Genomic DNA, 16066 nt, shown 5'->3' with positions numbered 1-16066 from the left:
GTTAATTCCTCTAAGAAATAGATAACTTGGGGATAATATACAATGAGAAAATTGCTTACCCCTGATGCTTTCCCTCTCCTCACATGACATAGTAGCAATTGGATGAGATGGGCAAGCCGAAAATAGGTATAAAATACTCTCTATCACATAAGAAAAATCTCCATCACTTGTAGTAGTTGTGTTTTGGATTATTAAGCATTTGTCTTAGGGAAATGGGATTTCTCTTATCAGGTTATCTTTGAGAAATCCCCAACAACTGGAGGCAGATGCAGTGTCATTATTGCTACCATTAAGTAAAAGATATGCAAAATAAAGACCAATAGGTGGTGAGAATAGAATTAGGCTATGTTGGTTTTTATTGTCCTTTTTTGAATCTGGATATGCCTACCTATAGACCACCAAAGATAATGTGGAATACATGATTGATGAGATAACAAAGTTGTTTGTGAAAACTTGGGCAATAAAAAAATATATTGACTGATCATATAGGACTACCCTTAAAATATAATATATTAAGGCTAAAGTTGGTAAGAGGACATTCTAAGGTAATAAGGTTGTCTAGAGGAGGCTAATTTATTAAGATAGTCATTTTTTTAGTGTCAAACTATTTTTATTATTTTAATAGTAGATTATTTAGAAAGTATTATAATTAAGGTTTTATCGAGACCATCATCAAATATAATGTCACTTCAATAAAATATTTATTAAAATTTTAAAACAGTTTCTTGAAAAGAGGCATAGGTATGTATCAACTCTTGCTTTATTGGTATATATAAGTCATCATTTGATTCATTGAGTTGTACCACCAAGTGGTTACATTTTATTAATCAAGTATATGTAGTATGTAATGCTCTGCCAAAGAACCCAAAAGAAATTAACCTAAAGTTTGACTAAGTTTTCAAACATTTTTTTTTAAAGTTAATAGCTTAACAATAACATATATAATATAGCAGAAGCAATAACATACACACATACATAAGCAACACATAAATAGATTACATCTCTTAAAGGGTCCCATGACATTGAATCACATTTAAGTTTATTTAATACTAAATCCAACATATAATTAATCCACATCAAGAATAACTACAAGAATGAATCCATTTAAATAATATACAATACAGGATGCCATTTGGCAATTATCAGAATGCATAATCATCCATTGTACAAGTCACAAGGTATGAAAGGTTGAAAGAATATACATCATAAAATAGATTGCATCATCTCATAAGATCTATAGAACCAAATAAAATACAATAGAGTATTACCATCCATCATAGTACACAAGAACAGAATGAAAGGTAATACAGAATAGGGAACTCCAATAATGACATCGAACTATCAGATCTCAATGGTATAAGAAATATGCACTACCATCCCACCTCGTAGAACCTAAATGGCCCACTCCCACCACACTAAGGAGATAAACTCAAGTCCCATACAGATATTAAAACACACAAAACCAACATCTAGGTCAAGGAAACACCTGAAAGAAAACTATCTCAAAGGGTAGCAAGACACAACTATCATCTAATCCTAGAGGCAACAATGACATGTAGGTAATCTACTATGTAAGTGAGAAAGTGTCATCATGTGAGCCAACTCTAAGGTTACCCTGGTAGCATATTTGGACTTCAGCCCTCTAGTGTCTCTATGCGGCACCAGTATCCTTTCGTACAAACAAGGCATACTAACGAAGCAAGGTCGCAACCAAGCATCCTCTCTACTCTCATTCTAGCATGTACTAGCACTAAAGGCATGGGCAAGGAAAAAAAACTAACTCTTTTTAATTCATTTTAAACCCATTCAATGAAATGATAGCACTTATTAAGACAACCTACAGCGGTTTACCTAAGCAACCTCTTTAGGGCTCCGACCTATTGGAAATTTGATTGGAAAGATCATTGGAGAATGTTGGCTGCAAAGAGGGAGATTGTTGTTAAAGAATGTTTTCAATCATTGTTTTTTCATTGATGTCAAACCTGCTAATTTTTGGAATGAAATTTTTTTATAAGATCCAAGTACTATCACTTAGTTGATTGATGAAGAGGATTTAATCAACAAGATGTAACAAGAGTACCTAAGGGAAAGGTTGAGTTATGGTTTTTAATTGAAGTACACGGATCAGTTAAGACACTGGTAAAATGATGTATTGGAAATATACTTGAAGATACAAAGGTTGGCCAAACTTAGAAACTTTAGAAGTTTGAGTTGTAACAAGGTTGACTACAAAGCTTAACTAAGTTCATTAGTGAGTACCAAGCAAGCTAGTTCAAGCCGAGAAAATTTTTAGTTAGTGTCAAGCAAATGCAAAATCTAGTGTGTGTCGAATGATATAGAAGGAGCCGAGCGTGTTTAGGTGCTGAGCAAAGTAATAGTTGTCGAGTGTCAAAAATACTTAGTGGATGCCGAGTGAATCCATAGTAGGTGTTGAGCATCAATAAAATGTAGTTGATGCCGAGTAACACAGTATGTGCTAAGCACCAGAATTTTAATAGTGTCGAGCTGCTGCATTATTGGAAATGTCAAAGATTCGCCAAATTTGAGCCAAAAAAATTGTTACCTTGAATTTTGTGAACTAGATGGAGGATAAGGATGATGAGCTGGTGGTACAGAATTTTATGTAAACTATTTTTGAGTGAATTCAAGAGGATTCTTCAAGATGTTTCTAGAAGGAAAAAGAAGTGTGTTGGATTCAATGAATCCTACCTAATTGATTCGAACTAAAATTAAAAGAGGGAAGAATTGAGCGAAAAGAGAAATTCTAGACTTCTATTTAAGCAATCATAGGCCAAGAAGCAACAGTTTTTGGTGTGCCAAATTGCAAAGTGGTTGAAGAGTGTCAAGGAGAAGACATCAGAAGGAGAAGTAAGAACAGAGAATAGAGACTCTACTTCGATAAGAGGTCAGAAAGAGAGGATTGCACTAGCATATTGAGCATGAAGACTTAAGGAGACAAAGCTTGAAAGGAGGACAAGTTTTCAGAGCTGTAGAGACTAAAAGCCAAGCAAATTGTGAAGAGTTGAACAGTGATCTTAAATCTGCAAGATAAGTTGTGAATTGTAATCAGGTCAAAACCCCTTTTTTTTACTCTCTAGCAATTGTATCAGTTAGGGTAAAATCCTATGGACTTAGGTTGGTTTAATAGCCATTTGTAAACCCTTTAACAGGGTGGCATTCCAAGTGAATGTTCTAAAGTCCTCTAATTAGGCCCACTTCTAATAGGGTGGTTAAATCCTTTAAGCAGGTCATGCTTAACAGTGTGTTGTAGCCTTTCACAGGGCATCACTTCAGAAGAGTGAGAATTGAGTAGCATGTTACTGGTGGTTTCTCCCAAATTGGGTTTCCACGTAAATCATTGTGTTATATGTTGATTCTTCATGTGTTATGCTTGCATGTTGATTTGCAGTAACCTACTAAATTAGAAAAGTTTAAGCTTGGATGAATGAATAGTTTGATGGGCACACTTTATTTGATGAAAAAGTTTGAATTGGACATTTAGACTTTGAACAACTAATTCAACCTCCCTCTCAGTTATTCTAAAGCATTTCTAACAATTGGTATCAAAGCCATCTATTGATTTAGTTTTAAGGTACTAGAAGCAGGAAGATCAAGATGTCCAAGAGAGAAGTTCCCAAGCTCAACAGAGATAACTTTGCTACATGATAGAGCTTAATAAAAATGCACCTTGGATCAATAGATGATTATGCAAAAATCTCAATTGGAGTAGAACATGTAGACCCAACCGAACCTCTTACTGTAGATGATTTGAGAAAAAGGAAGGAGCACAATCAAGCAATGTTGGAGATTGCCTTTGCACTCAACTATGTTGAATTTGATTACATCAAAGGATGTGATACTGCATTCAAAATGTGGAAAGCCTTGTCAGATATCTATGGAGGAGATCAGAATGTTCAAAGAGCAAAGAGAGAAAGCCTTAGAGGAAAGTTTGATGACATGAAAATGGAGAAAGGTGAGAATGTTGCACAATATGCTGCTAGAATGAAAGAAGTGGTAAGTGCAATAAGGAGTTTAGGTGGTCAATTGGAAGATGATATTGTCAATAGAAAATAATTAAGAACTTTGCTCCCTATCTATGCTATTAGGGTTTCAACCATCTAGGAGTTAAGGTGTGTACCAAGAAACACAATAACCTTTGAAGGTATAATGGGAAGATTTGCTGCATTTGAGTTGTACAACTTTGATAACTATAGACCTGAGAACCTTGAATCTTCTTTCAAGCCCAAGATGACATTGAAAGACACTAAGGAGGTGAAATCAAAGAAGAATAGTAGAAAAGGAAAGCATGCATTCAGTGACAGCAGCACAGATGAGGAAGATGTAGAACAATTGGAAGCTCTATTGGCTAGAAGATTTTATAGAGGCAAGGGTAAATTCAAAGGTAAGTTGCCTATCATTTGTTTTAACTGCAACAAAGTAGGACATATAGCTGCAAGGTGTACACAGAAGAAGAACTACAAAGAAGGAAACAAGTACAAGAACAAAAGAGAAGATGATAACAGAGATTACAAGGACAAAGGCAAAAGATGCTACATTGTTGAAGAAGATTATGATGAGAATGATGATGAAGTAGTTTATGTAGCCTTGAAAGATAAATCAGATGAAGATGAAGCAATAGCACTAGTAACCTGCATGAACAAGAATGACAAGTAGATCATAGACAATGGATGTTCTCATCACATGACAGGAGACAAAAGTAAGTTTATTACCTTTACCCAGTATGATGAAAATAGTGTTAGATTTGGAAATGATGCTCCATGCCAAATCAAAGGAAAAGGTTCAATTAAACTTACAGAGAAAATCTCATGTGATAATGCATACTATGTTGAAGGACTAAACTACAATTTGTTGAGTGTATCACAGTTAGGCAATGTAGGTTGCAAAGTAGAATTTGAAAACAAAACTGCCAAAATCTATGACACGGATGGAAATCTGATAGGAAAAGGTGATCAAACTAGGAGTAATATTTTTTACTTAGATATGGAAAATGCAACATGTCTTGTTGTTAGACTTGATGATGTGTGGCTATGGTATAAAAGGTTGTTTCATGTTAACTTTGATAATTTGATTAGCATTAGCAAAAATAAGAAAGTCAGAGGTTTGCCTAAGCTGAAGAAACCTGAAAACACAATGTGCAAACAATGCCAACTAGGAAAGATGATAAATCTAGTTTCAAAAGCAAAACATACACTTCCAAAGAAGTACTAGAGCTAGTCCATACAGACTTATGTGGTCCAATAGAAGTACAAAGCTACCAAGGAGATAAATATATAATGCTATTTGTGGATGACTACTCTAGGATGATGACTGTCATGTTCTTAAAGCAAAAATTTGATGCATTTCAAATGTTTAAGTGGTATTTGACTAGGGTAGAGAAAGAAATAGAAAAGAGTCTGAAGTGCTTAAGATCAGACAGAGTAGGAGAGTTTACATCAAAAGAATTTGAGATATTTTGCAATGATAAAGGTATTAAAAGGAAAAGATGAGCACCAAGAACTCCCCCACAGAATGGTATTTCTGAGAGAAGAAATAGATCAGTGATAGATTGTGATATACCTTGATGATGGAGAAAAATGTTGCACTCAAGTATTGGAGAGAAGTTGTAAATACTACTATTTACACCATGAATAGAGTCCAAGTCAAGAAAGGTACAAATGCAACACCTTTTGAATTATGGTATGGTCACTCACCTAATGTAAAATATTTCAAAGTATTTGGTTGCAAATGCTATATTCTTAAAGATACTAGAAATGGCAAGTTTGATGCAAAAAGTGATTAACGCATATTCCTTGGATACTCCACTAGAAATAAGGCATATAAGTGTTTGAATACTAACACTAACAAGATTGTGGAGAGTGCAAATGTAAATTTTGATAAGCATGCAAAAGTCCAAGCTGATGAATCCATGAAATCAAAAGATTATGAATCTTTTGTATACTTCTATGAAGAAATGCCTATTGAAGAAGAAGCTATCAATCAAGTTGGAAATCAACAACAAATTTCAATATCAATCGAGTCACAACCAGTGAATGTCGAGCTGCATTCAAAAGCTAAGTTGTGAAATGAAGAACATGTACATTATGACTCTGAAATTAGTACACATGGAAGAGATGATGAAATACCATATGGTAATGTGCAAAGTGACTCTGAAGCTGAAGGATCAAACATAGAAAGAAGAAGAGAACCAAGACTAGCCAAGTATGTAAGAAGACATCACCCTGCTAAACAAATCATTAGTGACAAGGATGCAAGACCAATGATAAGAAATAGACTAAGGAATGAATCATGTCTGCTGAGTAAGGTTGAACCCAAAATAGTGAAAGATGCACTACAAGATGATAATTGGCATAAAGCTATGGAAGAGGAGATAGATCAGATTGAAAAGAACAAAACCTAGACCCTAGTTCCTAGACCAGTTGATAAGAAAGTAATTGGTACCAAATGGGTGTTTAGGAACAAACTTGACGAGAATGGTGAGATAACAAGAAACAAAGCAAGACTAGTTTGCAAAGGCTATGCACAAGAAAAAGGACTAGACTATGGAGAAACATTTACCCCTGTGAGGATGAAATTTGTCAGGTCAAAGGAACAAATTGCTAACATCTTTACAAAAGCACTACCTAAAGATGTTTTTGAGTATCCTAGAGGTAAGTTAGGGATGATACCCCTAGCCAAGGCTACTTGAAGCAAAAGAAAGACTGTCCTACATCAAATGAGTTGATTGTTGAAACATTACATTGATGCAAGAGATACTTACTTTAGGATTTCTCCTGAAGTAATTAAAATGCTGAAGTTCCAAATCAGTCACAAGCAAGGTGACAGAGGGAGAAATTGGAAGTACCTGCAAATGCTACACTAGCATGTTAAGATGTTGAAGTAATATGTCTTTTGCATTGTTGTCAAAGAGGGAGAAGAATGAAAAAATTGATCAACAGTTAAGGGAGGAGTAACAAGAAACTGATCAAATTTATGGACAAAGAAAGAAGTAGTTGATATTAGAATGACAAAACATGATCAATGCATACAGAGGGAGAAATAATGTAAGGATTCAGAAGCAGTACAAGATCAAAGTGAATAGTGATAAGCCATAGAAAAGAGGAAGAAAAAGGATGTTCAAGAAGATATAACTTAGAGGGAACAGTAGCTAAGAGGGAGAAAGAGTATTAAAGTAGTCATAAGTAGAATCAAAGAGGGAGATGTAAAAATTGATGGTAACATAATTTCTTTTTGACATTTGACTTATTGTTCTAATCTAGTTAGCATTTCGATAACTTGGTTAAATAGTTTGGTCTGATGGTTGATCAGTTTGGTTTGCCATCAATGCCAAAGAGGGAGATTATTGGAAATTTGATTGAAAAGATCAATAAAGAAGATTGACTGAAAAGAGGGAGATTTTTGTTAAAGAATGTTTTCAATCATTATTTTGTCATTGATGTCAACATGCTAATTTCTAGAATGACAATTGCTTATACAATCCAAGTAATATCACTTAGTTGATTGATAAAGAGGATTTAATCAACAACATGTAACAAGAGTAGCTAAGGGAAAGGTTGAGTTATGATTTTTTAATGAAGTGCAAGGATCAGTTAAGACATTGGTAAAATGATGTATTGAAAATATACTTGAAGATACAAAAGTTGGCCACACTTAGAAACTTTAGAAATTTAAGTTGTAACAAGGTTGACTGCAAAGCTTAACTAAGTTCATTAGTGAGTGCTGAGCAAGCTAGTTCAAGTCGAGCAAATTTTTATTTAGTGTCGAGCAAATACAAGATTTAGTGTGTGCCAAGTGATATAGAAGGATCCAAGCATGTTCAGGTGCCGAGTAAAGTAATAGGTGTCAAGCGTCAAAAAAAACTTAGTGGATGCTAAGTGAATTCACAGTAGGTGTCGAGCATCAGTAAAACATAGTTGATGTCGAGTAACACAGTATGTGTTGAGCACCAAAATTTCAATAGTGTCAAGCTACTGCATTATTGGAAATGTCAAAGATTCACCAAATCTGAGCTGACAAATTTGTTACCTTGAATTTTTTGAACCAGATGGAGGATAAGGATGATGAGCTAGTGGCACAGAATTCTATGTAAACTATTTTTGAGCAAATTCAAGAGGATTATTCAAGATGTTTCTAGAAGGAACAAGACGTGGGTTGGATTCAATGAATCCTACCTAATTCATTCGAACTAAAATTAAAGGAGGGAAGAATCAAGCGGGAAGACCAATTCTAGACTTCTATTTAAGGAGTCATAGGCCAAGAAGCAATAGTTGTTGGTGTGCCAAATTGCAAAGTGGTTGAAGGGTGTCAAGGAGAAGACATCAAAAGGAGAAGGAAGAACAAAGCATAGAGACTCTACTTCGATAAGAGGTCAGAAAGAGAGGATTGCACTGGTATATCGAGCATGAAGACTTAAGGAGACAAAGCTTGAAAGGAGGGCAAGCTGTCAGAGCTGCAGAGACTAAAAGCCAAGAAAATTGTGAAGAGCTAAACAATGATCTAAAATCTGCAAGATAAGTTGTGAATTGTAATCATGTCAAAACCCATTTTTTCTACTCTCTAGCAATTGTATTAGTTAGGGTAAAATCCTATGGACTTAGGTTGGTTTAACAGCCATTTGTAAATCTTTTAACACGGTGGCATTCCAAGTGAATGTTCTAAAGTCCTCTAACTAGACCCACTTCTAATAGGGTGGTTAAATCCTTTAACCAGGTCACATTTAATAGTGTGTTGTAGCCTTTAATGGGGCAGGCCTTTCATAGTGCATCACTTCAGAAGAGTGAGAATTGAGTAGCATGTTACTGGTGATTTTTTCCAAATTGGGTTTTCACATAAATCACTGTGTTATGTGTTGATTCTTCATGTGTTATGCTTGCATGTTGATTTATAGTAACCTGCTAAATTAGAAAAGTTTAAGCTTGGATGAATGAATAGTTTGATGGGCACACTTTACTTGATAAAAAAGTTTGAATTGGACATTTAGACCTTGAATAACTGATTCACCCCCCCTCTCAATTATTCTAAAGTATTTCTAACACGACCTCCACTGTAAGCCACTTCCCAACAAAACATAAAGATAACCTACCCTAATCTCAATAAAAGCATATCTCATACGACCATAAACATACGCATCAATTCTTAAACAAGCAACTAGAAAGCACTAAAATGTCACTAATCAAAATTCACAGATTTCACTAATACAATCATCTAAAAAGAACTGATCGAAGACTCAAAGGTACACCAAAAAAGACAAACCATTCACCTCAGTTCTATACAAGAAATTGGAAATCATCAAATGAAAATTGATCGAAGACTTAAAGGTTACAAGGAAATCACACCATACACCTTTTTTCTATACAAGCAACTGGAAAGCAGTAACAAACAATGATCAAAACTCATCATAGACAACACGTGACACATTACCATGGTCAGGTTTAAAAGATCGTATACATAACATCATCACAGACCAAACCCCCCAAGCCTCTGGTAAACATCATGAATGGTCAACCACTAAGTCAAACCTAAAACCCACACGAAGTAGAACATTCATCTCATTTAGAATTTAAACAAGTACTTTCATAGTTCATCTGGTTTTCAAAACACAAAATTTTGATATACAATCAAAGTTTCAGTTTTCTTTCCAAGTATTACAGTTTATAGAGTTTTTGATTTCAATCAAGGTTCACATTTTTATTTTCTCAAAGTATTATAATTATCAAGGTTTTCGAATCATGAAATTTCCCTAGTGTTGATTTACTAATGTTTCCAAACTCACAAGAATACTAGATTCAAAAATCTTATTTAAAAGTCAATTTAAATATGACATTGAACTGTCAACCAACACCTGAGTTTACCAATTTTCCCCAAATCACAATTCGCAATATATTGTACAAATATACTTTAATAATAAATTAATTTTAAAAAAAAGTTAATTAAATATTATTAAAATTAAATCATTAATTTTTTTAAGATAATAATTTATTTATTTATTAATAAAATAATTTATATTAAATTATTAATAACATAATTTATATTAAATTATTAATGACATAATTATGAAACTAATAATAAAATAATTATTAATATTAATATTAAATAAAATTTAATAATTAATAACTAATAAAATTTAGCATTTTCAATTAACATAAATTAAAATTAAAAATAAAATTTAATTAAAAAACTTACAAACTAAACAAACTTACCCATGTGATTTATAGCCCACCGGCTTACTGCTAATGACAGTGCTAGCTGCTTAGGTAGTGTTGGTTGTCATAGCAGTTATGTTGCTATCGCTAGCCTTGGTTGCCTTCGTAGCCAATAGTCACAGCCTAAGAGAAAGAGAGGGGATGGGCAGATGATTGCCCCGATCTCCTCTATCAAAATTTATTATTAACTTTTTAACATTTTTTATATAAAAATAAAACAAATAGCCCCCCGTCATTGTAGCACAAAATCGTAGAGTTTCACATTAATTTGCACATTATATTTCTAAAATTTGTTTTATATTAAAACAAAAAAAACAATCCTCTCACAATAAACTTTGTAAATTCAATTACAAATATATATTTATTTATTTTAAACCAAATTACATAATAGATCTAATAGGAAGATTACAAACAGCCAAATGAATTTATATATTAAATTCTAATTCCTTTTCCAAACCCTTCCCATATTGAAATTTATCAAAATATGAAACTATAAAATCTACCAAACAAGGGTTTCAATCCTTTCATTCAATTATAGATGCTTTTGAGCATGAAGAGCAATAAAAACACAAAAAAGGTTTTCAACCCAAATAAACTATGCAAGCAAATTCATCCAGACATGAAGAATATAGAGAATTCAAAGAACGAGAAAACTACTACACAAATCCACAAGCACAGAAAAGATAGGTATTCCAAAGAATGAATCTATTGTGCAATAAATCACAAGATCCTACCTAGATCTCATGCTAAACGATAGGCGCAAAGAATTCGCAAATAATTCTCTTCCTTTCAAAAACCCTCTTCTCAGAAATCACCTCCTCCAAACCTGTGTGGAGAAATGAGCTCTGATCTCCTAATAAAGAGTTTTTCCCAAATTAGAGCTTCGGCTGTGCAATCATGCGAAACCCTTTTCCTTTATTATTTTATTATTTTAATTTCATGAACAAACTTTATGCAATTAAATTAAAATAAACTTTATTAAATTAATGATTTCTCTCTCTTATTAAATCACTAGACATTTTAATAATATATTAATTAACTTAACTAATAATATTATTTAGAGTTTATTATAAAAATGAAACTCCTAAATAAATTATTATTAAATTAAATAAATATGATTATGCCAAAATTAGAACTTTAACTAAATTTTTTAAATTTAATTCTTTTATTTAATTAATTTATTAATTAATTAAATATAATTAAATATTAAATTTTATTTATAAAATTTTTATTAAATTATCTTTTAACTTGATTTAATTATAACTGAAAAATTAGAACAAACTCAAAAGACTAAATACGACAACTCAACTAAAGATAAAGAACATTATCAAACTCCAACATCAAAATCATGAATTCACGTCACTTGACGAATTCGAACATGTAACCAACTCAGATACTTGTCCTACTTTTTAGGACAATTGGATCAGGGTTAGGATTTGGACTCAAGAATTATCTCCCCACTTTTACCATTGAGATATTGTGATAAGATACGCTCATCCTAGCAATTCAAGGAAGTCGATATCTGATACTTGCAATCTGCATAAAATTCACCTATGTACATACACATATAACCTAAACTAAACAAGCAATGGTGAGGAGTGGTTCATCATGTAGATCCCAACTAGAAAGTGACTATGACTCCCTCCCTCAACCACATAAGAAACGTCAATCATAAAGTAAAACATATAGGTACAACATACGTATGCAAGTATGGGGTAAGTATCCATAAAAATTACATATAAATGATTTGTCTGACTAATCATCATGAGATAACTAAAATCACTTACTGAACATATATATATCATCATTGAAAGGATAAACATAAACACATGAAATAACTAAGTAGTTCATCACATAAATCAACTGAGTATGAAATAACATCTAATCAATCTAGTAACCCAGTACCAATAATCATAAAACAAGCCTAAAAGAATTTAGCAATCCAACATGAAAAGTCAACTAGGGGTAGGCATTACATAATACTCAATAGTTATTAACAATAAAAACTTTAAAGTTGCAACTAGTGTAGTCATATTGTCAAAACAAATTTAAGCACAAAATTAACAAGTGTGAGTGTTAAATAAACAAGTGTTATCACACCTATTAGAATGTTTAATGATAAGGTCCCTCTCCCCTACTATTTATTAAATATTAAATATTGCATAAATATAATTACTTTTTGAATAAGGGTGACATTTATGCATTGACCATATTTTTTAATAAGCTGAAAAAAAATATAGTTTGTACATTTATGCATACATCAAAATGTATTGTTGACCATATTATTTTACTAGCTAAAAATTTAATAAAAGATTTTATTCTTCTCTTAAAATTAATCAAAATAGGGTCCTATGTGGCAATTTGTTTGGCCATATTTATTAATTAATTGAAAATTAATAAAAATATATTTTACTCTGATTTTAAAATAAAAATAAGTCAATGGTACATTATGTTCCCTCCATATACAATTCATGAAAGGGGGAGAGATGTAAGGCTTTCTATATGTTGTCATTGTGTTGATTTTATTGATTTTAAAATTTGTAGATTGTTATGAATTAGAATTTGTGGATGAGTATATCATTATGGACAAAATTCAATATAATTTAATTAGTAAAATGAATAATGAAACCATGTAATATTCAAATATTAAATAGTGATACTCTAAATGTTTAGTGCTTTTAAGGAATTAAGTGAAAATAAGGAGGATCATGTTATCCTCAAATTCATCATGGTTACACGATGATGATAAGGGTCCTCCTTATCAACTACATCATGATCACATAGTACAAGAGAGGTTTTGGCAGAAAGAAGAGAGCAAGATTTCCCTCTACCAGGATGAGCAACAATAACACTAGCCACACAAGAAAATATTTGAACACCAATAGTAGTAACAAGTTTCAAAGGGCATAACCACTAATGACACCAATAAAATCATCAAGATTGGATGTCATTTTATCAATGGTAGGGTTGTCAAAATCAACCAAGACTGGCCCAAAGACACACCATCACTTACATGCACACAGAAAGTCAAATAAACCCATCAACAACCCCCAATAGCAGGGAAATGAGTAGTATTGATCCCACAAATGACACAATAGGAGGCAAAGACTCTTCTAGGCATTGGTGCTACATGGGAGAGGTAATAGGAAGATGGGCTAGCTAGTGTTGTGAGTAGAGGAAGACATGAGAGTATGAGAGACAAGTATTCTAATTTTTATGGTTTTTTCTAACATAAATAATAGTTAAGCATATGACCAATTATTGCTATGTATTAAGTTAGTTTTCTCCTTCATAAGTTTCCAAATAAAAAGATTGGTTTTACTTGAGCCTATTCGATCTATTTGTAATGTGTTTACTTTTTATTTTTCATCAGCAATTATGTCTCTTACATTTTCAATTGTTAGAACAAACAAATACAAGAAATAATTTTTCATTGAATTCCAATTGTTGCCTAGAGTTTATGAATCAATATTGCAAATCATCACCTCATTGTGTAGGATGAAATAATCCTTGTTGGGGATATCTTCAATATGTGTTAGAGTGTGGAACACATGTGACAAGGAAGTCACCCTTATCAAGAATTAAAATTGGCCTAGTTGACTATGTTGGTGAAAATAAGGACATATGGATTGTTGATGTGGATGAGGAGGATGAAATACTAGTCAATCTTTGGGTTGAGGATTGTTGGAGATCTTGTAAAGCACAATCTATAGTAAAAGAATACCCTTTCAAAGGATATTGAGCTAATGCAATGGGTCATATGCCTTCAATGGTTTCTCTAGCTATTTCATAACAAGGTTGTCCTACTAAAGTTGAATCATTATAAGGGTTGAAAAGGATTTTTCTTCTCCCTAATCCTAGGTGTGATAGTGTCTGTATTCTTTGAGGTTTCACTTGGAAAATTTTGAAATGATCTTCAATAAATCTAAGTTCTTAGAATACTAAAGTGTTGTACCTAATTTTTTATTGTCTGTGTATGTGCCTACATGTATTAGTGGAGGTTGAATGTTTCATTGTTAGGTGCATAGTTAATCAAACATGTCAAAATCAAAAGGGCTTAAAGATGTCACATGCATGCTATAAGGGGAGTAACTCTAACATTTGTTCTTCAAAAGTAAAGAAGGATAGGCCTATAAAATCCATGAGCTTGTTGATTTTGGTATGTAATATTAGTGCGCTACTTACAAGAGAACCTAGGCCAAAGTTCTTAAGTCTTATTCCACTCGTGCTTGATACTTTTCTTTAGAACTAATAAAAGAAGGCAAGGGCATGAATCTTTAGAAGGTCATCCTTTGCGATGGATAATTTTCTTATTTCAAAGGTTTAGGAGTGAGGCCAAGCATTGATGCTTTGTGTAATAATAATAAATATCTCTTTTCTGAATCATGAAAATGGTATTCAAGTTGTCTTAAATGACCCATATTTTCTTGCTAAGTCAAGGATTTAACTTTAAAAATAGAAATCAAACTTAAATATTTCCTTGCTAAGAAAGTATGCATTAATAAGGTCCCAAATTTGGTTAGCCTATAGGGCCTTCCATTGAAAATTTAAAGGAGGTGATTTTGATGGGTATTCTTAATTATATTCATTAGGTTATATCTTTTGATGTGGTGACCAAATCTAAAATATAGATATGTTTATCATATTACATGCAACCACAAGTTTAGATAAGATGCTTCTTTATTCAATTGTCTTGTCTTTTAAATTGAGACATTGCATTCAATAGATTGATTATATTGATCTCCTAATTGAGTGCCAAAAGTCTCTTGGAGTAACACTCTACTAAATTGGTTTCTTTAACAACTAGAGAAAAGGAAAATTATTTTTAAAAACTTGGGGAGATTTCATCCAATAGATTGTTTATAGTGATCTCTCAGTTGTGTGCCAAACATTCCTCAAAGTAAATGTAATGCCCTGCCTTAGAATCCTTGAAAACAAGGATCAATCATACTCTTATATTATTTTTTATTAGATAAAGCATATAAACATACCTACATCATGTACATAAAAATCGCAAGTAGAGGATTGAACCAAATAACCAAAGATTCCAAAGTTTATCATTGCTTTAGAATGCACATGTTTTCTCATTTGTATGATTAGCATACGAGGTTCATTCCATCATCCATGATTGTATATGTTACAACATTATTTTTAAAGCCCAAATACAAATTCCTAGAAGGTTAACCATACATGTTCATTTCTAGTTAAAATGTATTAATAGTGTGAGATATCTTCTATCTATACCCATAAGTGACTGTTATCTGATTTGTTCTCACTTGGGAAGGAATAAAACCAAAAAGAGTATCCAACAATTCAATTTTTGCCCTCAAAAAATGTGCAGAATTACTCCCTATTTGCAATATGACATTTTAGGATGAATCCTCATATGAGCCAAAATTAGTACGAGGATTCTTAGCAAACCATATGAGATAGTGCCCGAGTCATTTGACACAATACTTCCTTGTATGAGAGTATAACTTTGCATACAGGTGGATGCATCAATCTTATGAAGAAATGCATGGTTGTATGAGTTTTTGAAGGCAATGTCTGAAAACATAAAACTTGAAGTTAGAATTTATCAACTCCACACCGAGAAGTATTGGCATGCACATATCGAGGATGAAGTTATTCCTACCACAACGGTTCAATAATTGCATAGAGGTTAAACCCACACCGCATGCAACTTGTTTAACACCGTCAACATTTCAACTCAAACCACTACCCTCGAGCCACCTCCGATGTTGTCCTCGCTAGCTCGTGTCACCCACACCCAACCTCCATGGACATCGTCACCCCAGTGTCGTTCATGAGCCAGCAGGCCTACACTCTACCCGCCTAAGGTCACA

This window comes from Cupressus sempervirens, chromosome 5, assembly GCF_028749045.1.
Source record: "Cupressus sempervirens isolate cs-2001-9-10 chromosome 5, ASM2874904v1, whole genome shotgun sequence".
In the NCBI taxonomy this organism is placed as follows: domain Eukaryota; kingdom Viridiplantae; phylum Streptophyta; class Pinopsida; order Cupressales; family Cupressaceae; genus Cupressus; species Cupressus sempervirens.
This window is presented reverse-complemented; position numbering follows the sequence as displayed.